Here is a 27052-nt window from a genome sequence, read left to right as displayed (position 1 = left end):
TCCCAGGGCTTCCAGGGTCCCAGCTCCCTACCATTCCACCTGGCGAGCTTCAGAAGCACTAGTAGCCCTCGTATGGGGAATCAAAGCCTCTTTCCTTATCAAGGCGAATTTCAACATTTTTGTTTTTTTACATTCTGAATTGGAATGAAACCAAATTTCATATGTCTAAATCCTCCACAAACCAGAATTACCTTTCTTCACCCAGCTTGAGTAGAGATGGTCTTGAGCCATGAAGTGTGGACCTGGATCCCAGCCTTCCAGAAAATACATGTGATTCAGAGGCAGTGTTTTGGTTCCGATTCATCTCAACTAATGAGTTGCAGTTTTGCCAACTTCAGGCATTCAAAAATCAGGAGCCACCCCCCGCCCTCCCAACACACACACAAATCATGACCTTATTTTTTTTAGATATCAATGGTTCTTCTTTGAGTGATGGTCCCTAGTGTAAATTACACATTCATCTGGAGCGAGAGAATTTGAAAGTAGTGTCTGTTGGTCCACGCCTGCACCCTGGCTCACCTCATGGCTCCCTCCAAGGGGATAAAGAGCAGGGTGGACTGACCGCCTCTCCAGTTCCTTCTCACTGTCACATGGTCTAGGTCGGAAACTTCAGTATTTGCAGCTTAGTCTTTGTCCTATAAAAATTATCTCATTTGTAAAGAGTTTTAATAGCTTTTAGCTTTAGTGCTTAGATTAGTCTTCTGAGGGGACCATCCCCCTCCACCGTGCTTTGGGTACCAGACTATGCTGTGGACTTGGGCTTTAAACTCAGTGCTTCCTACAATCCTTCTTGTTCAGTAGCAACCACCAGAGCTGCCTGTACTGCCTTGGGGAAGCCCACATTGCAGCAACGTGCAGTATCTGCCTATTGTTCCAAAACTGTATCTGAGAAGACGGGAACTTCATCTCTGCAAATACCTCATGGAGAAGGCTGCAATGGGACCCAAGCTGGGGAACCCCCCACCTCTGTGCATTGCCTGATTCAGGAGTGCGCCTCCTGCTGTGAAGTGCAACTCTGGTGCAGGAGAATCTACCTCCACAGACTCCACTGTGGGGTCTTGTTGGGAAGCGAGGAAGCACTCTCGTAAGAATGAGACTAAGTGTCCCTCTAAATCCACTTCAAAGAGTCAGATTTGACTGTAAGCAAGCCCATCAGCTTGGCCCATGAAGACTTAGTATGTTGTAAGTCCCAGAGGCATGACAAAAAGCATTGAACTCCATCAATACCGGACCGTGTTCTATTGGTGCCATCATTCTCCCAAACCCCAGAATACACCAGCACCAACAAAGTCTGATCACCATCAACTTTGGTCACTGCCCTTCTCGTTGGTTCTGGCAGCTGGAACAAGTAGAACTTCTCTCACACAGGGGAAATCTGAATCAGTTGCCACTCCACAGGACATTTTTGCTCTCTAGGATCTGGTATGCCCCCGCCTCCATCAGGTCCCTCTGTCTCCAGAGAGATAATGCCATGGAAGGAGTCAACTGCTGGAAGGAGTTTGTCACCTGTCCCACACTCAGAATACAACTCCCCTCCAACCAGTACTACTACTGGAACTGGAATCAGCCTTCTCTTCAACAGGAGATTCTGAACCACCCCATGAACCTTTTTTCCCTGTCCTCCAGTGCCCAAAAGACCTGCACCAGTTTGGGACCAACTTCTGCCTCATCTAATCTGGAACCACTGATATCCTATGACATGGGGGCCTTCTAGGATCATCTATTGAGACCTCCTACTGGCCATTTTGGGGGCCTTGGGACCAGAGTCGATCCAATCTGTTAAGGAGTCACCCCTTGCCTCCCCTCTAAGGCAAAATGCTCAGATCTGCCCCTGGATCTGACAAAAGAGGAGTATGAATATTATGCACCAGAGCCAGCAATTCCACTGGAACCAGTGAGACTGCTGTATTCATCTCTGGATGAAGCAGTGATTCTTACATCTCCACCCCCACCAATTACTTCATACAGTTCCAAGACCTTCTTCACAGGGTTGCTGGAGAACTTCAGATACTTCTTGAACAAATCCAGGACTCCCAGCACAAACTCTTAAATATCCTCCAGTCATCTGGATCCAACACAATAGCTCTCCCTGTTAATGAAGCCATACTGGAGCCAGGAGCTACCTGCATTTTCTCCTCAAAAAAGAGGGGAAAAGTGTTACTATGTGCTAACCAAAGGAGCAGAATTTTTGTTTTCTCACCCCTCTCCCATCTCATTCAGCCATGTCTGAAAGGGCTAACCAGCAACATCCCTAGTCTACTACCAGTAAAGAAGGAAAACACTTGGATCGGTTTGAGGAGAAAGGTCTTCTCATCATCCAGCCTCCAGTTCAGGACAGCCAATTATCAGGCACTAATGTCTAAATATGATTTTCTGAACTATGCCAACTTTGCAGAGTTTACTGTCAGACTTACTCAACAGGACAGAGCTTGTTTCCAAAATCTGATATACGAAGGCAAACTGATAGCCAAGACTGCTCTCCAATCTGTCACTGATGCCACAGATACTTCCTCTAGAGATACAGCCACCGCCATCATCATGTGCAGGGAGTCATGGCTGTATGCATCAGGATTCTCAAGTAGTCCAGAACACCATCGAGGACCTCCCCTTTAATGAATCTCCCTCTTCAACCCGAAGACCAAGTCCCTCCATATCCTGAAGGATTCCAGGACTACTATCTGCTCGCTGGAGATATATACGTCTGTCCCTAAGAGGAAGTGTCACTGCTCATCATTCAGACCTAAAGGTATGGCTCAGCAGTTTTTCCATCACAGGCCCTATGAACTATTGCACAAAAGACAGATGGTTCAAAAGTCCCACTTCCCCCCCTTCTCTCCCCCCGCAACAGGCTCTGACTCTCAGTTTCAGCCCCTGGCTAGACATTATTTTTGACAGGCACTTGAAAGCCAAACACCTCCTTAATTCTCCCCCCACACACACACCATTTGTGGATTGTCAAGAAGTCTCTCAACACCTGGAATGCGATAACAATGGACAAATGGGGGCTGAACGTCTTACACTCTGGTTATTTGATAGAGTTTGCATCTCTAGCTTCTCCAAAATGCCCCTCCCCATACCCTTTCAGAGGCTGCTCTCACAAGAGTATTCTCAAACAAGTGTTGAACTCCTTACAGCTGTGAGGAGCAATAGAACATGTCCCCCTTGATAACAACGGAGGAGAGGGTTTTACTCTACTTATTTCCTGGTACTCAAAAAGAAGGGTGGTTGGAGACCAATCCTCAACTTCCCATCTCGACCGCTTCATTTGCATGGTTATGTTGGCATCTATAAATACCATCTTTAGAAAATGTCATGTGGTTTATGGCTCTCGACATAAAGGACACCTACTTTCACATAGACATTTATCCTGCTCAGAGGCACTTCCTCAGAGTTATGATGAGCTCCAACCATTTTCAGCACAGGGTGCTCCTTTTTGGAATAGTGCCCACCCCCAGAGTGTTTACCCAGATTTTCTCAGTAGTAGCAGCTCACATCAGACATGAAAATCTCATTGTCTTCCCATACCTTGACAACTAGTTTCTTGTCACCATGTCCCACCAGGAAGTCTACAGACCAACTTCTATGATAATACACCACCTGTCCTCACTGGGAGTCACCAAAACTCAACAAAAAATCTGTTCTCACTGCCACACAACCTCTGGACTTCATCGGGGCCACCTTGATTTTTTTATCACTGTAAAAGCATAAGCATATCAGACCAAGGACAGGTTCCAGACCATAAACAATATCCTAACTCAGATCACAAGCAACCGTTGAGTACCGATCAGGACATGGCTCTCTCCTAGGTCACATGGTCTCATTACCACGTTCACAAGATTCCACCTTCATTGCCTTCAAATGTGGCTGCAGTTGGTATACTCAGCAATCTGACATTCCATGAACCTCATGGTAACAGTTCTGACCAAGATAGCACCTTCCCTGCTATGGTGGACAAATCCTCATCAGGTATGCTTGGATGTTTCCTTTCTCCCTTCCTGTCTGGACAGGACCTTTATTACAGACACATCCCTATTAGGTTGGGGAGCCCACATGAACAGCCACACAGCAGACAGAACCTGGATGTCTCAAGAGACCAGGCTGCATGCCAATATCCTGGAGTTGCAAGCAATGCTGAAGGAATGCGAGTACTTTCTCACTCACCATGTCCTTATAATGTCAGACAACACTGATGGTCTTGTACATAAACAAGCAGGGATGAATGAGATCCATTTCCCTGTGTACAGAAGCAGTCAGCCTCTGGAACTGGTGTATCAGCAATCTCATCACTCGATAGGCAGTCTATCTTCTAGGGAAGCAAAATGTACTTGCAGACTCCCTCAGCAGACACTTCACAATCGACCGCAGCTGACAACTCCATGACTTGGTATTCTGTGATATTTTCAATCTGTGGTGAAACCCAACCAGAGATCTGTTTACTTCTCAAGCAAAGAGGAAATACACCACATGTTGCTCCAGAGGACTCCTAGATTGCCATTCTCCTTCCTTGGTCAAAACACTTCAAGTAAGCCTTCCCTCTGTTACCACTCCTGCCACGAGTTCTATGCAAAATCCATCAGGACAGAGCACAGGTCATCCTGGCAGAGCATGTCAATTACCCTCCCAATGTTTCCCAAGCTGCTGACCCAGTGGAACAGCAAGATCAAGCATCCTGATCTGCATCTACTCCATCTTGGTATTTGGATGGACATTGTCCTTAGAATTTTCATGCTCCACAGCCATGTGAGACTTCCTTTCTAACAATAAAAAAGAACTCTACTAGAAGATGTTACCTATCTAAATGGAAACGCTTTTCTTCTTGGGCACATCAGAGGCATTCTCCCAGAAACTGCAGCTATTCCTCTCATCTTGGACTATATCCTCTCTTTGAAGACATCAGGCTTGCCCATCGACTCCTTGTGAGTCCACTTGGTGGCAATAGGGTGACCAGATATCCCAATTTTATAGGGACAGTCCTGATTTTTGGGTCTTTTTCTTATATAGGTTCCTATTATCCCCTCCCCCCCTCACCCCACCCCCTGTCCCGATTTTTCACACTTGCTGTCTGGTCACCCTAGGTGGCAATCAGTGCATACCCTCCACCTTCTCAGGGCTATTTAGTCTTTGCACATCTACTGACCAATAGATTCTGGAAAAGCCTATTCAGAATCTTCCCTCCTATTCAGAAGTCTACTCCCCAGTGGTGCTTGAACACTGTTCTCTCAGTACTCACAAGGCCCTCTTTGAACCTCTTAGCTTCTTTCCATGAAGGCTGCTTTGGGCTTTTACCTGTGGAGAACAAAACCAATCAGGAAATCCACAAGACTATTAGTCAGTATAGCAGAAAGAATCAGAGGGCATGCCATATCAACTCAGAATCTTCAAATAGATCTCTGGCTGCATTCTACTCTATCAGCTATCAAACTTTCCCTATCTCCTCCTTTCCCCGCTCATTCCACTAAAGCACAAACAACAACTATGGCATCACATCAGGAGATACCCCTCCTTAAAGTCAGTAAAACAGCCACATGGGGCTCCATTCACACATTTGTGAAACATTATGCCTTGGTGCAGTACTCCTCTGCTGATATCCCCTTTGGGACATCTGTCCTCCTTTCAGCCTATACTCTACCTCCTCTGCCTTTCTCTTACTTAGGTACAGCTTGTCAAATACCCACTGTGGAATACAATAGGGACCATCACTTGAAGAAGAGGAGGTTACTGATCTGTGACTGAAGGTTCTTCAAAATGTGTGGTCCCTATCACTATTCCACAAATTGCCTTCTTTCCCCTCTACTTTGGATCTTATCTGATTCATAGAGAAAAAACTGGAGAGGTGGTAGGTCCGCCCTTTATCTCCTTGGACCGAAGCAAGAGGTGATCCTGAGTGCATGCATAGACCAACAACCATGAGGACTCAAAAATTACTCTAAAAAATTAAAGCTGAGATTTGCATGCAATCTCTCACCAAATAGCATGAGATTCACAATACTATCTAGATAGCTGGCCACACTGTAGTTAATCTGGGATTTACCCAAGGTTATGCAGGAAATCTGGAGCAGAACCTGTAAAAGATCCAGATCACCTGAGGTCCCATCCTGTGCTTTAGTCTACAATGAGTCCTAGGGCCTGAATTAAAGCCCATCTAAGTAAATGGAAATCTCCTAGTTCTTCCTTCCAGTAATGACCCCTAGCATCATTAAAAATATTGTGATTAACCAGGCACTACTAAGTTCACCATGAAATTTAACTCTTACAAGAACTCCTTTCTGTTCAATATGGTGAAATACTGTTTTTAGGTAATTACATAATAAAGTTTATTAGGATTAAGGGTAAATATCATAAGGTCCAGGCTGGTATCAATAAAATTACTGCATCACTTTAAATTTAATTTTCAAGAAAAAGAATGATCTACTTGTCAAGCCACGGTGAAAAGCCACCAACAGCAGAAAATAAGAGCCTGGATATGCACATAAAAGAAGTAGAAATAGAGTCCTACAATGCTTTTCTTTCTGCTGTTACACCTGCTGCATACCATACCAAAGAGATCCCAAAAAGAATTCTCTGACAAGTCTATCCATTCATTGATCAGTTCTACCTCCTGGTTGTGAGAGTAATCAGTCACTAACAGGATGGGTTTTGTCAGTCTCTTAGCAGTGCAGGGTCTCAGAGTCAGTGTGTTTTGCAGATAAGCTTAAAAAGACAGGAAAAAACACAGCTGTAATCATGTCAGCCTGTCACATACCCAGCTCTCACTCAAAACAACAAAAACCAAGATGGTCAAAGCTGACTGACCCAAAAACTCTTTCCTGAAATTGTTTTGTAAGTAGCCTGACAGTTATGGGCAGAATCTGCTTTAATGGAAGAAAACCAATTCAGAAGGGAGAACAATGCAGGGAGAAAATTATCATGTGAGGAGTTTGTGTGAACCTGACACATTCTTTCTTCATATAATTATCAGTGTGGGTGGGGGAAGCACATGAAGATTTCATTCAAATTAAGATGAAAGGACAGCAGTAGTAAAAATAGGGCATTGAAAGACCCCCAGGTTGCCAGTCAATTTTCAGTAGTAACCTTAATGAAGGTTATTATGGATTCTGTGCCTCATCTAAGATTTTAGTTTCAGATCTAATGCAAGGTTTGCACTTTTACCTTTTTTTCCTAGTGATTCTTTTTTTGTGCTGATAAGTGTCGCTGACAAATTATTATTCAGGTTTATCACATGTTTAAATAGCATCTGTCATTGAATCTCATAAAATATTTATTAAGAAATGTAAAGTATACAGCACCTAAAATGTTTTTGGCATGAAATTATTTAAGAGCAAAAATATTTTTATGTGACCTGCTGACCAAGTTTTCAGTAAATTGTTTGTGACTTTGTTTTTCCTTCTATAGGAAGGAAGCAATCCTATTGTAAGAATTGAAACTAGTATTTGATCTTTTATGATCTCTTCAAGATCCCATTACATTGGGCATGTATTAAACATCACATTGTACTAACTCCATCCTCATTACAAAAAGATGCCCCAATTAAAAAAAAAAAAAGGGGTTGTAATTTGGGCAGCAGTGTAATAAAGTCTATTAACATCATCCACAGGTGGAACTCATGGTCTTCAAGTGTTTTGTGCTGTGTTACATACCTGCCAAAACAAATGCAGGATTGGACCCTATATGAAAATACAAATCAGTTAACATACCATTGAAATGCAGTCAGTTATAGGATGACAGATATTTAAGGGTTTGATCCTATACCCAATAAATCGAAGACCAAATGGTGCAGGATCACACTGTATAACTGCAAGGTCCAGATCTTGGAAAAAGTCCTAATCTTATATCCAATGTGCTGAGTGTACAAACTTTTTTCCTTATTTATGCAAGTGGTCTCATGGATGATAATTTGCGGAAAAGATTGCAGGATGAGGTTTCAGATTAGGAGAAGGCAGGAAGTGAAGAACAGTGCTGTACCTAACTGAAACTGCAAAAAATCAGTAGCTGATTAAAAGATAGGAAAAAATGGGTAGGAACAAATGGTTAATTTCAGAATGGATAAAGGTAAAAAATGGTGTCCCCCAGGGGTCTGTACTAGGACCAGTACTGTTCAACATATTCATAAGGGAAAAAGAGGTAAATAGTGAGGTGGCAGAATTTGCAAATGATACAAAACTACTCAAGATAGTTAAGTCCAAAGCAGACTGCAAAGAGTTACAAAGGGATCTCACAAAACTGGCAGAATGGGTAACAAAATGACAGATGAAATTCAATATTGATAAATGCAAAGTCATGTGCACAAGAAAACATAATCCCAATTATACATATAAAATGATGGAGTCTAAATTAGTTGTTACCACTCACAAAATAGATCTTGGAGTCATTGTGGGTAGTTCTCTGAAACCATCCACTCAATGTGCAGCAGCCATCAAAAAAAGTGAACAGAATGTTGGGAATCATTAAGAAAGGGATAGAAAATAAGACAGAAAATGTCATATTGTCTTTATATAAATCCATGGTATGCCCACATCTTGAATATCGCATGCAGACCTGCTCACCCCATCTCAAAAAAAAAGATATATTGGAAAAGGTACAGAGAAGGGCAACAATGTTTTTTAGGTGTATGGAAAAGCTTCCATATGAGGAGAGATTAATAAGAATGGGACTTTTTAGCTTGGAAAAGAGACGACTAAGGGGGGGATATGTTAGAGGTATATAAAATCATGACTGGTGTGGAGAAAGTACATAAGGAAGTATTATTTACTCCTTCTAATAACACAAGAACTAGGGGTCACCAAATGAAATTAATTGGCAGCAGGTTTAAAACAAACAAAAGGAAGTATTTCTTCACACAGCGTAGAATCAACCTGTGGAACTCTTTGCCAGAGGATGTTGTGAAGGCCAAGACTATAACAGGGTTCAAAAAACTAGATAAGTTCATGGAGGATAGATCCATCAATGGCTATTAGCCAGGATGGGCAAGGGTGCAAAACCATGCTCCGAAGTGTCCCTACCATTTGTTTGCCAGAAGCTGGGAATGGGCCACAGGTGATGGATTACTTGGTGACTACCTGTTCTGTTCATTCCCTCTGGGTCACCTGGCATTGGCTGCTGTTGGAAGACAGGATACTGGGCTAGACAAACCGTTGGTCTGACCCAATATGGCCGTACTTATGTTATTGAGAAAATGTAGGTATGATGATTGTGGTAATTGGATCTAGTACAGACTGCAAGAAAATCTTGCTTATTCATCATATACTGCAGGTGTCAAATATAATTTATAAGGTTTTTTTTTCTTTATCCATCTTCCCATACATTGTGTAGCAAGCATTTTCCAAGCAGCATGGACCAGTGTGGATACTGAGCGTCAAAGGACTTGGGTTCTATTCCTGGCCAGTTATTCACCTCTCCATGTCAGTTTCCTTGTCTGTAAAAGGGGGATGATGATAATGAATTTCTTTTGAAAAGTGCTTTGAGAATGAGGGAAGTTCTATAGAAGAGTTAAGTATTAGGGTTATTTTTAATACCTAGCATATGAAACAGAGTTCATCAGACCATATAATGAATACAAATATTCTGGCATAGCATAAGTATTGATATGCAGTGCAACACAAAATACATAGTTTACAATCATGAATAAAGAGGTCTTGTAGATGCTCCAGCATGGACTAACTGGGACCTTCAGGTGTATCAACAGAAATAATGCTGGGAAAAGAAACTGAAGGAATGGAGGGCAGTTGCTTTGCTACACATATTCATATTGCTCCACACAGTATCTGAGTTGGAAAAAAGAAATGTATATATTAAACCTACTTTTTGCTACATCACATTGTGCAAGTGTTTTATTTTACCTATATTTGATGGCATGAAGTGCCATCCTAACACAACATAAAATGAACAGAGTTGTACTTGCTTGGTCATATACTTGCTCGTGTACAAGAAGAGAGTGAATAGCCAGGTACTGCAGTTCCAGAAGAACGGGTATTTTGTATTTCCCTTTTAGTTACCAACTCCAAATAGGCAGCCACATTCTGCAATAGCAATAAATATCAGTATTCCTCAAGCGTACCCCCAAATGGTCACATTTGTAGATAGTTCTGGAAACTAACAGTGCCCTATCAGACTGGCACTTTTTACTGCTTTAAAGTGGCTGTAGGAAACATTTTCAAAATATAGCCCATTTGTGCATAAAATCCATTTGTGAATGTGATTGTTGAGTATTGTCACTCGTAAACGCAAACAATATAATTTTCACATGCGAAGGCCATTTACTCATGTAAATGGAGTGCAAGTGGGGGCCAAATTGAGGGCAGATGATGACTGCAGTTGATATTACATTTATAATCCCCTCATTCCGTTTGCATTGTACTGGTGTTAACACACTCTCTGTTAGGTATAAATGTTGGGATATTAACTGACAATTACTAACAGTGTTTGATTGGTCCAGAGCAGAGGTCTAGTATTTACACAATGTATTATCAGGCAAGGGAATCCTCATTTAGGAGTCAAGCCTGATGCCATGGGAATGGAGGTTTTGGGCTGGGTGTGCAGTGAGTTATCATGGAAGGACAGAACTCTACACCTCCTTTTATTAATTTCTCTCTGACTGTGGATTGACATTGCTGGGATCTTCTGGGAAATGTGTACTCTGTTGAAAGTAAGATCAACCCCACATAAGGTTGACATGGAATGTGAAATAAAAGGGAAATCTGTTGGGGGTGCAGGATTCTTGGGGTTTCAAGAAGGGCTTTGAGTAATCTCCCAGGTAAAACAAAGCAGAAGGTCATAATCTTCTGATTCCTTTTTTAAAAAAATCATCAAATCGGTGCAGTTTGATTGTAGCGTTTGCCCTGCTTCTGCTGCTATTTACTATTCCATTCCAAAAGTTTTTCTCTTCATTTTTTTTTTCTTCAGCAGTGGTATAAGCTGCCCATTTGCTAAAAGCTATCCATATTTATCTACCTTGGTTATTTACTATAATTAATAGCAATTGCATTTCACTATCCATTCTTAAAATGATGTAGTTTATATATAACCTCTCTCATAAACACACACACTTTTTCTGAACTTAAACACTTAAACTAAAACCAAAAGGCTATAATTTAATACTGCAGAAATAGGTTGTGAGGAAAAGGTATTTAGATATTTTAGAAAAGCTTGTGAAAAGATGTATTTTTATTTTGCTCTTTATAAAATAATTCAAGCATACTTTCATTTGTTTTCCCTTTCTTTTCTAGGAGCACAAACTGTAGCAAGTGCAACCCCACAGTTAGAGGGGAAAAGAGGCATTGTGTGACTCCAGTGCCATTCTAGAACAAGAATAATAGAATGAACACTTAGAATTCTGTTTTCTCATAATAACAAACATCCACTTACCTCACTACAACAAGCTTATGAATTCTTTGCTGCACATGTGGAAGGTACATGACTCTGGAGAGCATTCAATCTAAAGCTGTCTACTTTCCACGTATTAAATTTAGAAATAAACTCTGTGTAAAGGTTTCAACTGAGAAATTATTCTTCACTACCTTCTTTTTTTGCCCCTGCATATAAAGAGTATTAGTATTACAGGTGCAGAATGACCATTGTGTTCCATCAGAGGTGGTTTTAGTTCTGGCATCGGGTGATATTCCCCTTATACAGAAAACCTTAAGATGGAAGGCACTATTGATTAGATTTAGAGCTAGACCTTTGTGCCTCATCTCTGAATGCATTTGCTAAGGAGTGTTGATAATGTTGTTCATTCCAAGTTAGCACATTAGTTCTTTCAGCCCCACATTCGTGCAATGGTGAAACAGAAGCATAGTTACATAGAACTTCCTTCTGCCAGCCTTCTCTAGTGGGACTTGCACTTTTCTTCCCACAATGAGGCCCATAAACAGGAAAAATTTGTTGTCTACTATAGATTGGGAGTTACATTACAGTAACTTGTTCATCAGAATTAGAGTAGTTAGAGTATATTATTGCAGTGTCAAGTAACACTGCTAACCAGCTGTCAGCATTTCCATTATAAACTCCGTTTTTCAGGGGTCTATAACTTTCCCGGAAAGATGCACTCAGGGCTGACATTTGGCATAGAAAGACTCAGCAAGGGAGTGATTTTTTTTTAACAAGAGTTAAGCAAATAAAAGAAAAAACATCTTCAGCTTCATCTTTGTTTTTCTTCTCCAACCTGGCATGGTTGTCTTGTTTAACATAAAGGACATTTTGCAGTTAATGAAGTATTTTGAAATGCTCATGCGGATGATTCACATCTGAAGTATTGTAGCATAAAGTTACTGAACATGCATGATTGATGGGATTCTACTACAGGTGCACTGGAGCTACACTGCCAGGGACTCCCATATGGTTACAGCAGCTACTTGGGACCATGTGGGAGCTCTGCAGAAAAGCTAATAAATCTTGGGTCTGTTTTATCTTTTTGTCTAATTTCTGTGGAGCCAGAGAGAGATGATGTACATTGTTCCCGCAGCCCTTATGGCTTGTCTTCTTCACCCTGGCCCTCCCTAACTCCTACTAATTCAGTGGAGAAAAAGTGTCTAGGAATTTTCATTTGAACTTCAAAGTGACTTTCAATTTGACCATATTTATGACCTCTTTTGAGTTGGTTTCTATGCATATTTGAGAACTCAGAATTTACTAGCATGGATGCTCATGAGAAGCAAATGTTAATGTTTAATATTCCCCAAAAGGCAATTTCAAATTAAACTGTATCTTCAAATATAATTTGTAATTCCCACTGAAGAAATTCATGGACAATTATGAACAAAGGAATTTAAGAATATGGGGCCTTGAAAAAGAAGTGAAAATTTGCCTATTGAATTATTTGTTGCAATTTTTTCCCTCAGCTCTAGTAATTGCCTGACATTTCTTTTAGATATTACTTTCTATCCTGTAGTTAAACAGCTGCTGTCTTCCACTCTAGTGGAGACTGCATTTCAGTGGTGAGTGAAATGGTCCTTATATATAAGCCTCACCCCCTCTCAGTGGTGTTGTGAGACTTAGTAAAATTGTTTTTGTAAAGCATTCCAAAATGCTTACATAAAAGGCACTCTGAACATATGCAGAATATTTTTATTATGTTTCTGCATCCTTTACACGTGCACACAAACTCCATAAAGAAGAAAAGAAAGAAATAGAGTGATTGTGTCACCAGCAACCATCTAATCACTTTCTACTGCTGCAAAAGCACTTCTGGTCCCTTATGACTTTGTGTGTTGACTCTCTCAGGCTGTCTCACTGGTACTTCTTCTAATGCTACTGGTGAGTCAGCACTGGGGCTGTCTCTCAGATGTCAACTGCTGTAGCTCCTCCTAAATCCACCTAAGAAGTATTTTATATTTGTGCCAGGGACCGGATTTCACGGTTTTAATCCATGAATAAGAGTCCCTTCTCTCTCTCTAAGCACTGTCATTTATGAGTCTAAAGTAGCGCTGATCACTTGCATATTGAGTAAGTCAGTGAGTGGAATTTACCATTCAAACATCAGCTTCAACCTTCAACCAAAATTTGAATGAGATTTCTCCCCACCTACAAGAATGCAGTTTTTGCTAGAACTGTGTAGAAAACCCTTGCAAAAGTTCAAATTAAAAAAAAAATCCATCCCTTTTATCAAATCCAAATCAGTGGTAAATGATGCTGCCTATTTTGAGCTATGTAGTTTGAGCTGTGCATCTAATTCATTCATCTAGTTCATTGACACATGAATAATCATCAGTTTAGGGAGATAAAATCCCCTTTATTGGGCAATGTGAACAATCCTGGGCAATATGATCTATACTAAAATTGGGCAGACAGGTTATTTAAACATCAGGTAGTCATGAACATGTGCTTTCAAGGGTAAGCGTATCTATAAAGAAAAAAATAACCTCTGCTTTGAATTATAATAGCAATCTATTCTCGGTTTATGAACAGGTTTATGGCTATAAGAATACATTTAAATGCTTACTCAGTCTCAGATTCTGGGTTGAGACCCCATGTTTTTATGTTGAGAGATTGAGAAACTGCCAGAACAAAGGACTGAAATGAGTTTTGTTTTCCCATTTCTGAGACTCATGAATGGGGTGATGTTATCAGCAGAGATAATAACACCTTTAAATGGCTTGGAATGTATTCGGTTCACAAAATCATACGGGAAGATTGACGGCATCTTAAACAGCTGCAGTCAGTGAGGATGTGGCTGGAGTATTGACAGGAGTGATTTTTCGAGTAACGAAGAAGGTTAAGTGATTAAGTTTCCTGAAGCATACATTGCCTGCCGTGTGCACTTACAGTATATTGCCACCCTTCTGTGTCACCGAAGAGCTTCACTTCTTTTCATAAGCAGGATCAATAGGATTAGAGGATTTGCACTCAAAGCTTGCTTGTGGCTTCTTGTTAAGCATGGAGTGTGCTTTATAGCTATCTTTACTGGCTTTTTGCACCATTCTACGTATTAATCATCTAAGAATCTCCATTCTGATTTTTGTTTTTTTCTATGGGTTCTTTTAATAAATAAATTAATAATAAATTTTAAAAATTACACTAAAATTGTCACAAACAGAAGTCAAAAGTTAGGCTCCAGAATCTAAAGAAAGTAGCCAGATTTTCAAAAATGCTAAGCACCCTTCGATTTGAATGGAAGCTGCGGCAGGTCCAGCACTTTTGTAAACGTAGTGGCGTTGTGTGCGCATGACTATACAGAATAATTCGTATTGTGTTTCCCTTACAGTTGGTGTACATGGGAGTTGTATTTAAGCATAACGCCATTACATGGAAATGTTTGGATCACCTTATCAAATATTAATTTAAAGGAACATGTAAATTGAATTCCCATGCAAACAAGTTTTCTAGCCTGTTTGCTTTCTGTTGGCATTTAAGTTCCACTTAAGTTACATTTGTTAAAAATATCCCCATCCTACTGCAAATAGAAACATTTATAATAACTTTAAAGCTACTCAACCAGAACTCCTGCAAACTTTGATCAACTTTCAGGGCTTGTCTGCACTACAAAGTTAAGATGACTTAAATTATGTTGACGTACATAATTAAATCACTATTTCATCATTATGCTCCTTGTGTTGGCTGAGCAGATCCATTGTAATAGCTCTTGCATCAATACAGAGAGCAGTGCTCCGTGGGTAGCTATCCCACCGTGCAACTTGCCACCATCTGCCGCACAGTGTTTTGGAAATTATTTGCAATGCCTTATAGGGGCAGGTTCAGTGTGCCATGATGCAGTTTTCTCCATCCCATCATTCTCTAGGCATCCTAGTATGTTTCACATCACTTTTCAACAACCCCTGTAGCCTGCGTGCCTGCCAGCTTTGTCAGAAAGCATGGATCCTGCACTGTTCTCCATTATTGTGCTGAATGTTATGAACACTACATACCTGATCCTGCAGTATTTCCTGAGCTGTGAATCTGATGACGATGACTTGGTGTCTGCCTTGCTGTGTGCCATGGAAAGAAACAATTCAAGATTACTGTTGGCATTCACGGAGCAGCTGCACACGGTGGACCATCGGCTCTGGGTTTGAGAAACAAGAACTGACTTGTTTCAGCAGAAGGACAGCAGAAGAGTCTGTCCTATCTCGGGGACTCTCCTTTTGCCCCAGCACCCCCACGAACATGATACTGTTCTGTGGTGATCTGGAAGCCTATTTTCGCCGCCTCCGACTCAAAGAATACTTTCATGATAATACTGAACAGCGCACTGATACACAGATACCCTCCCACCAACAACACAGGAAGAAGAACTCCACATGGACTCCTCCTGAGGGTCGAAATGACAGTCTGAACCTATACATAGAATGCTTCCGCCGACGTGCACAGGCAGAAATTGTGGAAAAACAACATTGCTTGCCTCATAACCTAAGTTGTGCAGAACGCAATGCCATCCACAGCCTCAGAAACCACCCTGACATTATCATCAAAGAGGCTCATAAAGGAGGTGCTGTTGTCATCATGAACAGGTCTGACTACCAGAAGGAGGCTGCCAGACAACTCTCCAATACCAAATTCTACAGGCCACTTTCCTCAGATCCCACTGAGGAATACACTAAGAAACTGCACCATCTACTCAGGACACTCCCTACACTAACACAGGAACAAATCAACATACCCTTAGAGCCCCGACCGGGGTTATTCTATCTACTACCTAAGATCCACAAACCTGGAAATCCTCGACGCGCCATCATCTCGGGCATTGGCACTCTCACTGAAGGACTGTCTGGATATGTGGACTCCCTACTCAGACCCTACGCCACCAGCACTCCCAGCTATCTCCGTGACACCACAGATTTCCTGAGAAAACTACAATGCGTTGGTGACCTCCCAGAAAACACCATCCTAGCCACCATGGATTTAGAGGCTCTCTACACAAACATCCCACATACAGATGGAATACAAGCTGTCAGGAACAGTATCCCTGATGATGACACAGCACAACTTATTGCTGAGCTCTGTGACTTTATCCTCACGCACAATGATTTCAAATTTGGTGACAATATATACCTCCAGACCAGTGGCACCGCTATGGGCACCCGCATGGCCCCACGATATGCCAACATTTTTATGGCTGACCTGGAACAACGCTTCCTCAGCTCTCGTCCACTCATGCCCCTTCTCTACCTACGCTATATTGATGACATATTCATCATCTGGACCCATGGGAAGGAGACCCTGGAAGAATTCCACCATGCTTTCAACAGCTTCCACCCCACCATCAACCTCAGCCTGGACCAATCTACACGGGAGGTCCACTTCCTAGACACCACCATACAAATAAGCGATGGCCACATTAACACCACCCTATACCGAAAACCCACCGACCGCTACGCCTACCTTCATGCCTCCAGCTTCCACCCCGGTCACACCACACGATCCATCGTCTACAGCCAAGCACTGAGGTACAATCGCATCTGCTCCAACCCCTCAGACAGAGACCAACACCTACAAGATCTTCACCAAGCATTCTCAAAACTACGATACCCACACAAGGAAATAAAGAAACAAATCAACAGAGCCAGACGTGTACCCAGAAGCCTCCTGCTACAAGACAGGCCCAGAAGAGAAACCAACAGAACTCCACTGGCCATCACCTACAGTCCTCAGCTTAAACCTCTCCAACGCATCATCAGTGATCTACAACCCATCCTGGACAATGATCCCTCACTTTCACAGACCTTGGGAGGCAGGCCAGTCCTCGCCCACAGACAACCTGCCAACCTTAAGCATATTCTCACCAGCAACCGCGCACCGCACCATAACAACTCTAACTCAGGAACCAACCCATGCAACAAACCTCGATGCCAACTTTGCCCACATATCTACACCAGCAACACCATCACAGGACCTAACCAGATCAGCTACAACATCACCGGCTCATTCACCTGCACATCCACCAATGTTATATATGCCATCATATGCCAGCAATGCCCCTCTGCTATGTACATTGGCCAAACTGGACAGTCACTACGCAAGAGGATAAATGGACACAAGTCAGATATCAGGAATGGCAATATACAAAAACCTGTAGGAGAACACTTCAACCTCCCTGGCCACACAATAGCAGATGTAAAGGTAGCCATCTTACAGCAAAAAAACTTCAGGACCAGACTCCAAAAAGAAACTGCTGAGCTCCAGTTCATTTGCAAATTTGACACCATCAGATCAGGATTAAACAAAGACTGTGAATGGCTATCCAACTACAGAAACAGTTTCTCCTCCCTTGGTGTTCACACCTCAACTGCTAGCAGAGCACCTCACCCTCCCTGATTGAACTAACCTCGTTCTCTCCACACTGATTTATACCTGCCTCTGGAGATTTCCATTACTTGCATCTGAAGAAGTGAGGTTCTTACCCATGAAAGCTTATGCTCCCAGTACTTCTGTTAGTCTCAAAGGTGCCACAGGACCCTCTGTTGCTTTTTACAGATTCAGACTAACACGGCTACCCCTCTGATACTTAAGAACTGACTGGTGGGATTGCATCATTATGCAGGTATGTGATGACGAGCAGTGGCTATAGAGCTCTCCCTGGGGCTTGGGTGCTGCTGGGGAGTGCAGTTAGGTCCTGGAATGAAGTCCTCTCTGGGCTGCAGAGGGAGGTGAGCACAGATGTGCTCATCCTGAAGATCCATTAGAGACTGCAGCATGTCTGTTTGCTTCCTCAGCAGCACTGTCATCTCTTGCTGCCAGTATTTCCTGTTGATTTCTGCCCTCTACTCACAATATGAAGCATCAGAGGCTTGCAGGACCTCTTGGAATACATCTTCCTTAGTCCTCTTATTTCTCCTTCTTATCTGGCCCGAGCCGCTCTGCCGGTGTGCTTGAAAAAACCCTCAAGGACGCATCTGCAACTGCTAAAGATACAATGGACAGGGCTACTATTGTAATTGCACTTACATCCCTTGATTCAAACAAGTTACAAGCACAACTTTCTCACTTGCCTTGGGAGTCATAGAGCATGGTGGCAGCCCCAGCTATGGTGTGTACGGCCCAATGGGAAGGAGGTGAGTTGGGATAATGGGGAGGGGTAGCACTGGGGTATCAGTACAAGTGCATAAGGGTAATGTGCTGAATACTGGCACCATTTGCCACAGGCCGCCCGTAGTGATCGTAGCTGATATCTCACTACTGAGGGGAACGGAACCAAGGCTGCAAGAGAGTAGCTCCTGCATGCACCTGGCTGCAGACTGGGTCCGTATACTGCTAACTAGGGTGATGCAATGGTGCCGACTGAAGTAATTGCTGAGTGGCATGGCAAAGTGTCCTACAGCAGGTCAAGAAAAAAGTCAGCCCTCCCAAGAAACCTTCAGCCCAGGATTGCAGATTACCTCCAGGAAAGTTCTCTAGATATCTATGGAGGATTCATGGGACATTCCACTGTGCATAAGCAAACTATTCTGCAGGACCCCCTCTGCCTAGATGTACAAGGGAATGAAAAGCAGAGGGCAACTGTACTTGTATTGGTTATTTCCCTAACTCTTCTAGCCTGATTTAAAAAGTAGTACATGAGCAGAGTGTTCCTGCAATATTGAATCAAGCTAAGGATTACCAGAATTTCCCTCCGCTGCATAAGGCGATAGCAGAGCTGTACTCCTGGGAGTGGCCAGACCGCTGAGGAGTCCAAAAGAGGTCCTGGCTTATCACACCACTGAATCTCCCTGTCGCCTGCCCCTCATCCTCAGGGTTCATTCCAGTAGCCTGTGACTCCAGCCCCCTCCCCGCGTCCCGAAGTATCCACAATGGCTCTTGGTGTTAGAAGTGGGGTCGCCACTGAGGATGGCATGCAGCTCCTTGTAGACGCCTGCAGCTCTGCACCAGAGCAACTATTGGCCTCCCTCACCTTCTGGAACACCTGCTACAATGCCTTGATTTTTATGTGGCCATCTGGAAAAGGTAGATGTTTGATCTGAAGGGACAGGTGTAGAAACAGGGGCTATTGGGAAGGAGAGCTGAAGAGGGCAGGTGCTGGCACAGAAGCGGTCTTAGGTAGAACTAACATAACCAGGGAAACTCAGGTGATAGAGCCTTGGGGGGCACTTGTGGGAGAGGGTGTCTAGGAGAGGCAGAGGGAAGAGGGATGAAGACGGGACAATTAGAAGGGGATCTCCCCAAGGAGGATAGCTGAGTGACTTTGTGTAGTGATCACTTGGGACTTTCAGAGAGTAAAGGAGTGGTGAAAATTAGGGGCTTGTGAAGGAGTGGAAAGAGGGGAGAAGTGGGATAGGGGGATGAGATTTGGGAAGGGGGTATTTGGGAGAGGGAAGTGCTTGTGTGAGTGGGAAGAGAGAATGTGGGGTTATGCGGGAGGGAGGAGGAAGACTAAGAGGCAGTAGCATAGGGAACTTACATTGCTGGAGGCCTCTGGCTAGTTAGACTTCCTGAAGCACTGTGGAGATTTGTTCCCTCCTAAATCTGTAGGCAAAAGTATTTAACTCCCAACAATCAAACCCTACTGTATAGGAAGATACCTGTCATAGGGTCACCATCCTAGAGCACAATTCCTGGCAGGGGGTGGTCCTGTATGTGCCCCCAACCTTCTGTTTCTCCTTCTCAAAGCTCCTCAGAAACAGTTCTCCAACACAGACTGGAATATGTGATGTCTTAATTTATTAATACAGACCTCATATCACAAAATGACGGTCAATACCATCACTCAAAAGGTTCTGGCTTTGCTGCTTTCTTTGACTCTAGGCTCTTCCTCTGTCTCAAGATTCCTTCAGACTATAGGGCTTTTGGGCTTGCTCCCAGAGTCTCCTACTAGAATTCAAAAGCTCAAAAGAAACAATAACACAAACAATATCCACCCATCCTGGGCTTAACAAGAGTCTCACAGCTGTCCTGTGCTTTTCCCAGCTCCCTGCCCCTTGAATAGGACAGTGTCCATAGGACCACTGCCCTGGGCCTTCCTCTTGTGCAAGAGTCCTCCCTCAGGCAGTGAGAGCCCCACATCTACTCTCTACCTCTTTCTTTCTTTCTTGACTGATTCACCCAATCTCCTTCCCTCTGGGACCCATGTGTCTTCTCTTAAGCCCACCTGAAGTAAGTTGACCAGTCACAGTTGCACTGGCTTCTTCCCTCTTAAAGGACCAATGCCACCCTGTGCGAATACCCTTGTGTACTGGTTTTTGAGGTAATACTTTGGCCTGGTGGAACACATACAATTATGGTATTGTGCAGTATTTACATTTTCCACCTTCCCATGTTGATTCAAACCACATTTTCAATGAAGATGGAAATACAGATGCAAGACTGTGTAGCAAATGTAGAACAGCCACTATTTTAAAAGATAAATTCCGGATGTGTTTTGTGCAGAAGTGTAGACAACTCTTAATTGTCTCTAGCACCCCATCTTGAACCTCTAACATTGTTTCAAATAAAATGTAGTGAATAAGAGCCCCTTCACCCTTGAACCTCTAACATTGTTTCAAATAAAATGTAGTGAATAAGAGCCCCTTCACACAACAATAGTGCTTTAGAGCACTGACATTACTGAATAGGACACAATGTCACATTTACCCTTCAACTTAACATATGGCAAACTCTTAACAAAAATACTTTCTTGTTTTCCCCTGCTGAAGGGAGGCATTTTTATTGACCAAATGATAAGCATGGGTAGATAAGGGATGCAGACATCTCACTCTCCGATTATGCAAGAGGAACATCGTTAGCATTGTCACTGTACCTTCTGTCACTATATGCCATGCTCTGTCATTGACAAATTTCATGCTTTATTGAATAAAAGTCAAGTTATTAAGCTCTCTGGCATATCCTGAAATGGTTTCAAGATGTAATATGTTCTCTTTTTGTTTGTTTTTACTTTAGTAATTGAGATCATGAAAAATGTCAGCTTCCAGCTCTGAAAACTACTATGGGCCCAATTCAAAGCCAGTTGAAGATAATGAATAATATTTATTTCAGTTTTGAGTGTCATTTGTGAACATTTCCTGCTAAAAGGAAGTCAGCACACTGGAATAAAAACTTTTCCTACAAAAGGATAAAAAGAATTAAAAACAACCAAGTGACCACTTATATTAGTTGAAAGAGAAGTAAGAGAATTACTCCATTTCTAGAAAAAAGCTAAAATGCTGCAAAATCTTAAGACAGAGAAAAAAAGAGGGAAAGAAACTTCAAAGAAAAATAGAGCTAAATTCCCCAATTAATGGACAAAACTGTTTCTCCCTGCTGAGAGAAGAAGAAAAGTGGGTTGCTTAGATGGAAGTGACGCTCCTATGAAAATTTCCTATCTCTGTCTGCTGGTAGATCATATTACCTAACTCCCCTAGATCCTAATCCAGCAAAGCACTTAGGCATCAGACTTTTACAAATACCAAACATTTTCAGAACCAAATCAAATATTTTTTTTTGTTTGTTTTTTTAGTTTGCAGGCCCAACTGAAAAAAAAAATCACTTTGGCACCCAATTCTAATAATAATATATTGATGGCAGCATGAAGGATGGTTTTGAGATGGGGTGGATTTCCAATAAGTGGCAACAGACAGAAAAATAAGTCTTGAAGAAGGAGGAAGAGATAAAAGAGGGCCTTGTATTCTTTTGGGGATGAAAGTAGAAAAAGACAGACAGGAAAAAAGGAATTATTAACAGCTCCAAGAAGGAACAGTGAGTAGAGTTGTACAAAGAGCTAAACTGTAAAAAACTTGAGTGATCTGAGCTTCTGCCTTGACTTTATGAATCTGACTGGAGGCAGAACTGAGTATCGGCCTCAAAGGAGAGTCCCAGTTCTCCCATAGGGCATGCAGGTGCCCCAAGAGTCAGAGATCAGAATGGACGAGCAGAACTGGGACAGTCTGAAAATAAGAAGTTCCCAGAAAGGCGTGGAGGATTATAGGAATGTATACAATGACTGGAAGAGCAACTGGGTCCTATCCAGACTCATCTCCTCAAATCAGCAGAGCATAGAGTGGAGGAGGCTGCAGCTGGAGGACAAAAACTGCAGATGACAGAGAAAATTTACACCTGGAGAGACAGAAGTTCTCAGACTGGAATCAGGAGAGAGCAGACCGAGTCCAGCATCTCTGGCACAGGGAGGCAGAGTGAGAATGGAAGCATCAGCATGAACTGGACCTCACATAACTGAGGAGCTAGGGACCTGATGACTCAGTAAGCAGAAAGTATAGATACTAATTGGTCGTCCCAGTTGAAGGAGAGAAGTATTGATGCCTATCTTATTACCTTTCAGAAGGCTTGTGACTTGAATTTGGTTTGCCTTCTGGATTGCCTATAGAGGCACAAAGCTTTACACCTGATGGGGTACACTCAGAGAGATCTAAGAAGGGACAGAAGACTGGGTATGGATCACTCCATAAATTGCCCTATTCTGTCAATGTCGAAAGACAGAATACTGGGCAAGATGGACCATTGGTCTGACCCAGTATGACCATTCTTATGTTCTTAACTGTAACATGCATAACGGTGGAATGATTGCAACAAAAAGCTAATAATAAAAGGGGTTTTTTCTTGCCTATATTATATTGTTTTCAGAAAGATTTTTACTGAAAAGGGTTAGAAAAAGATGCTGTACGGCAGTATATTTGCCGTGGAACAGTTTATTACATGGCTAATTAGATGAACTGCTAGGTCAGCTCAGGGTAAAATGTGTCAGAACTCATCTGATTATTTGTTTAAGAATAAGCCTATTCTTTTATTAGAATGGAATAGAAAAGGACTCCAAAAGCAAAAAGTGCTGTCTCTCACAGTGGAAAATCAAGCTAAAATATAACTTCCTTATTATTATTGCTTTTGCTTGCAGAATTAAGGGTCAGATGTTAAATACCACAATATTGTCCAGATAGGAGACAGGCACAGAATAACATTTTTGGGAGCGCAGGAGCAAAAGGATCCTGCCTAGGACAGTTTTGTTGAAACTTAAAATATCTGCTGTAGTTGAATATTTGGTATTAGAAAACAGACAGGCTGCAATGGCTGAAATTGCAATAAAAATGGACATCAGTGCTAGCTCAGTGGAAACAAATGTACTGGAAAAATTGGGCAAGAAAAAAAATCTTGGTAATATAGGTTCCCAGATATTTTATAAAGGACAAAAGGACATGGGGAAGCATCAAGAGGTGTGAAGTCATCTTCTGAAGTACTAAACTTTATCTGATGTTCAGTGTCTCGTATACTGGAGTGGCTTCATTATTGGAATTATTTAACTGAAAAATAGTCAATAGTCAAAGGGAGTCCAAGAAACTGTAGTCTAAATTTGTACCACACAACAAGAGAGTTTTAGTTTAGATATTAGGAAAAACCTAATTGTAAGGATAATTAAGCACTGGAACAGGTTACTAAGGGAGGTTGCTAAATTCCCATTATTGGAGGATTTTGAGACAGGCAAACACCTGTCAGGGATGACCTAGGTATACTTGGTCTGGCCTTGGCTTAGGGGGATGGACTACATGACCTTAGAGGTCACTTCCAGCTCTACGTTTTTATGATTTGTGGCCCACAATGATCATCTTTGAAACACTGTGTTGTCATTATTCTATTTGATAATGACACAAGCAAAAAGGTGTAGTGAATACGAGAGTAATCTGCTAAAACTAAACAAACAACTTGAATAGTGCCTGGGTACGGCATGAAGCATCCTCAGCACATGGCTTATGGCAGCACAGAAAGCCAAAGTAGCTCAGGATATGGATAAGTATGGGTTTCCCAGTAAAGCTACCCAATGTTACAGGAGCCAGACTTTGTTCTTATTTACATTGGTGAATGAAATAATGGAATTGCTCTTCTGTAATTGACAGCCAAATATTCACCCCTAGCTTTTCATTACAACAAACTTCACTAGTGAAACATGAACATAGCATGGAAATATTGTTGAGAAATTTTGTTCCTGAAGTGCAGACTAATTGGAGAAAACAAAGAAACAAAACTTGACAGTTCCATTCCTTATTAGGAAGCCCTTGTCCCTCTACTTGGTCTTACTGCACTGACTTTGGAGTCTAATAGTGACACACAGTTAATTTCTCCCTCTGTCAACTGATGAGTGTGCTCACCTTAGCTTGTCTTCTTAGGTGGTGTCTATTATTTAATTACAGCCTACAATATCCTTGTTTTGGGTCTATTCTGCGAGCTAGTGAAATCTAGTAGACTGGCAGTAGAACTAGGAGCCAGGAATTCCTGGTTCCAAACTCTTGGTCTGACACAGACTTGCTGCGTGGCCATGGGCAAGTCTCTCAACATCCCTATGTCTTGCTACCCTCACATCTAAAATAAGAAACATGCTAATTAGTTTATATTTTCCAAGCACTGTTGAAATATTCAGTAGAATGTACTTTAAGTGCTAAGTTTAACTATACTGTATTTGGAATAACTTCCAAGAGAAAGGTATGTAAGAACAACTCCTGGGTACCAAAAGTGTGAAATCTTTCCCCTGTTATGAAAACTGCTATAAACACCATTTAAAAACTTTTAAGGGCACCTTCAGTAGTGTTTCCCTGTTTTCTCCTGATACTTATCTGAGTGTTGAGGAAGTCAGTGGTACTAGTCTATTGTCCTGTCCTGGTGCTGATACTCTATACTTTTCTTTCCAGGAAACTTTTAGTGAGGAGTGTTATCACTTTGCAGAATCAAGAACACATAGCAAATAGCACACAAAGTATAGTAGAAATGAATTGGCATTGGCAGGGGAGCACCTAGTGATCTCAACATTAAAATTGAGTATCAAAAGGGGAATAGTACTAATTACAAAGGGTGCATTTTTTATTTGAATGTTTTAATTAAATGGCTTCTTTGATGGAGAAGGACAGAGAAAGTAAATGAGGGCTATACAGAAGAAGAAGCAGGACAGGGAGAGAAGGATGATGCTAAGGGAAACCATGGGTTTGAAATCTGATTCTGGTATTCTCATTATACCCCTGCTGCTTTCACAAGAAAACACTGTAAAGTTTTGCTTCTTTCAATTCCAAATCCATTGACTTCGTTTTACTTTCTTAATTTCTTTCACTCTTCAGAACTGAACACTAGAAGTCTGCTTCGGAACTCACTGACACCAGATTTACACCAGTGTAACTCCACTGACTTCTGTAGAGTTCTGGGGCCTGGTCCTACTCCCACTAAGTTAAACTCCTGTGGTGCAGAATCCTGGTGAGTACTGATGTAACTGAGGGCAGAAGTAGATAAGTTGGGATGAGTGGGTTTCCCTGGGCTGTTCTACTGGGACTGACTGGGAGTCCCTTTTACATGAGACAATAGTAATACTTAACACTCATACTGCTTTTCATCTGGAAAGCACTTCATGAGCATTGGGCAGGCCTTTCCCTTGCACAATTTCCATTGATATCAAAGGGCGGGGAGCAAGCCCATATATGGAATACCATTAACTAATTATGTTTCTGGCTATAGAAAGAAGTTAGGACAAGCATCTCTACTGTCCAGATCTTGCACCACGTCTTGCGCAGTGAGCCCCATTGAAGTCAATAGGCTGCACATGGGCAAAAGAAGTTGCCTGCCAAATCACTTTGCAGAATTAGTCCCTATAGGAGAGGGGTTTGTTTTGTTTATGTTGTAGTAACATGCAGCCCACAGCTGGAAAATGATAGATTTCTATTTCTTTCATTCTAGAGATGACAAGATTCACAAGAGGGTTAGATATTACCTCCCAAACTCTCCCTTTTCAAAGCAATCTCAAATTTGACTTGTTGGCTGGATTTTTTAAACAAATTAGATGGCGGGGGGGGGGGGGGGGGGGGACGGAAACCTAGTGTTGGTGTTTCTCATATGCAGAATTGGAGTTGCTGGGGTAAAAAATGTGAGCAGTGATAAAAATGGTTTGAAAGGTCCTAGAGGGAAGTATGCATTGTTTTAAAGTCCTTTGGTTTTTAAGTGAGTGGATTTGTTTGGGTAATTGGGAGTGAATGTTTTTCTGTAAGCACCAGGGACTATTCGGTTTAATTGGGTTACAGCTGGTGCTGACACTGAATTTTTCCTTAATATTTTTTGGAGCTTGCAATGAGAGGGGACAGTGCAGTCAGCACTGTTTTTGGCTTTCTTTACTTTGTTTTATTCCATTTACATTTTATTCCCTTTTCATTTTTTTAAATTTACCATCAACAGTAACAGGAATGGCTGAATGGACTCCTGCTACAATAGCTCTGAATTGCTTTTTTCTCCCTCTCCTCAATTTCTAACTGAAGTCTCTGCTTTCTCTCCTTTTTTGGTCCATGTTTATGTTGTTTAGCCTTTTTAGGGCACCAAAAATCCTAAAGTGAAACCCATTTTGATGCAGGCATCCTTTACAAAGCTTTAATAATTTTGAGGGCCACATTTCAAGCTTGGGTGCCCAAAGTTAGATGGGTCCTTGAGTCACCATTGCTTTGATTGCTGAGGGTGGGAGTCTAACTTACTTGACTTTAAATCAGTCGTAACTAAAAGCCCAGCATTGTAGAGTCACAGAAAGTTGGAAATGGAAAGGAGCTGCCAGTATAATCTACTATAATCTATCCCCCATCACAGCAGGATTCGTCCTTACCGCTGAGGACAGCAGTAGTCTGGGAGCTGGTTAAGAGCTCCATTTAAAAGCCACTTTATACAGTTGTCAGAAGTCCTCTGTAAATGAGCC

Source organism: Malaclemys terrapin, chromosome 14, assembly GCF_027887155.1.
Source record: "Malaclemys terrapin pileata isolate rMalTer1 chromosome 14, rMalTer1.hap1, whole genome shotgun sequence".
In the NCBI taxonomy this organism is placed as follows: Eukaryota; Metazoa; Chordata; order Testudines; family Emydidae; genus Malaclemys; species Malaclemys terrapin.
The sequence above is the reverse complement of the archived record's forward strand: the minus strand, read 5'-3'. Positions refer to the sequence as shown.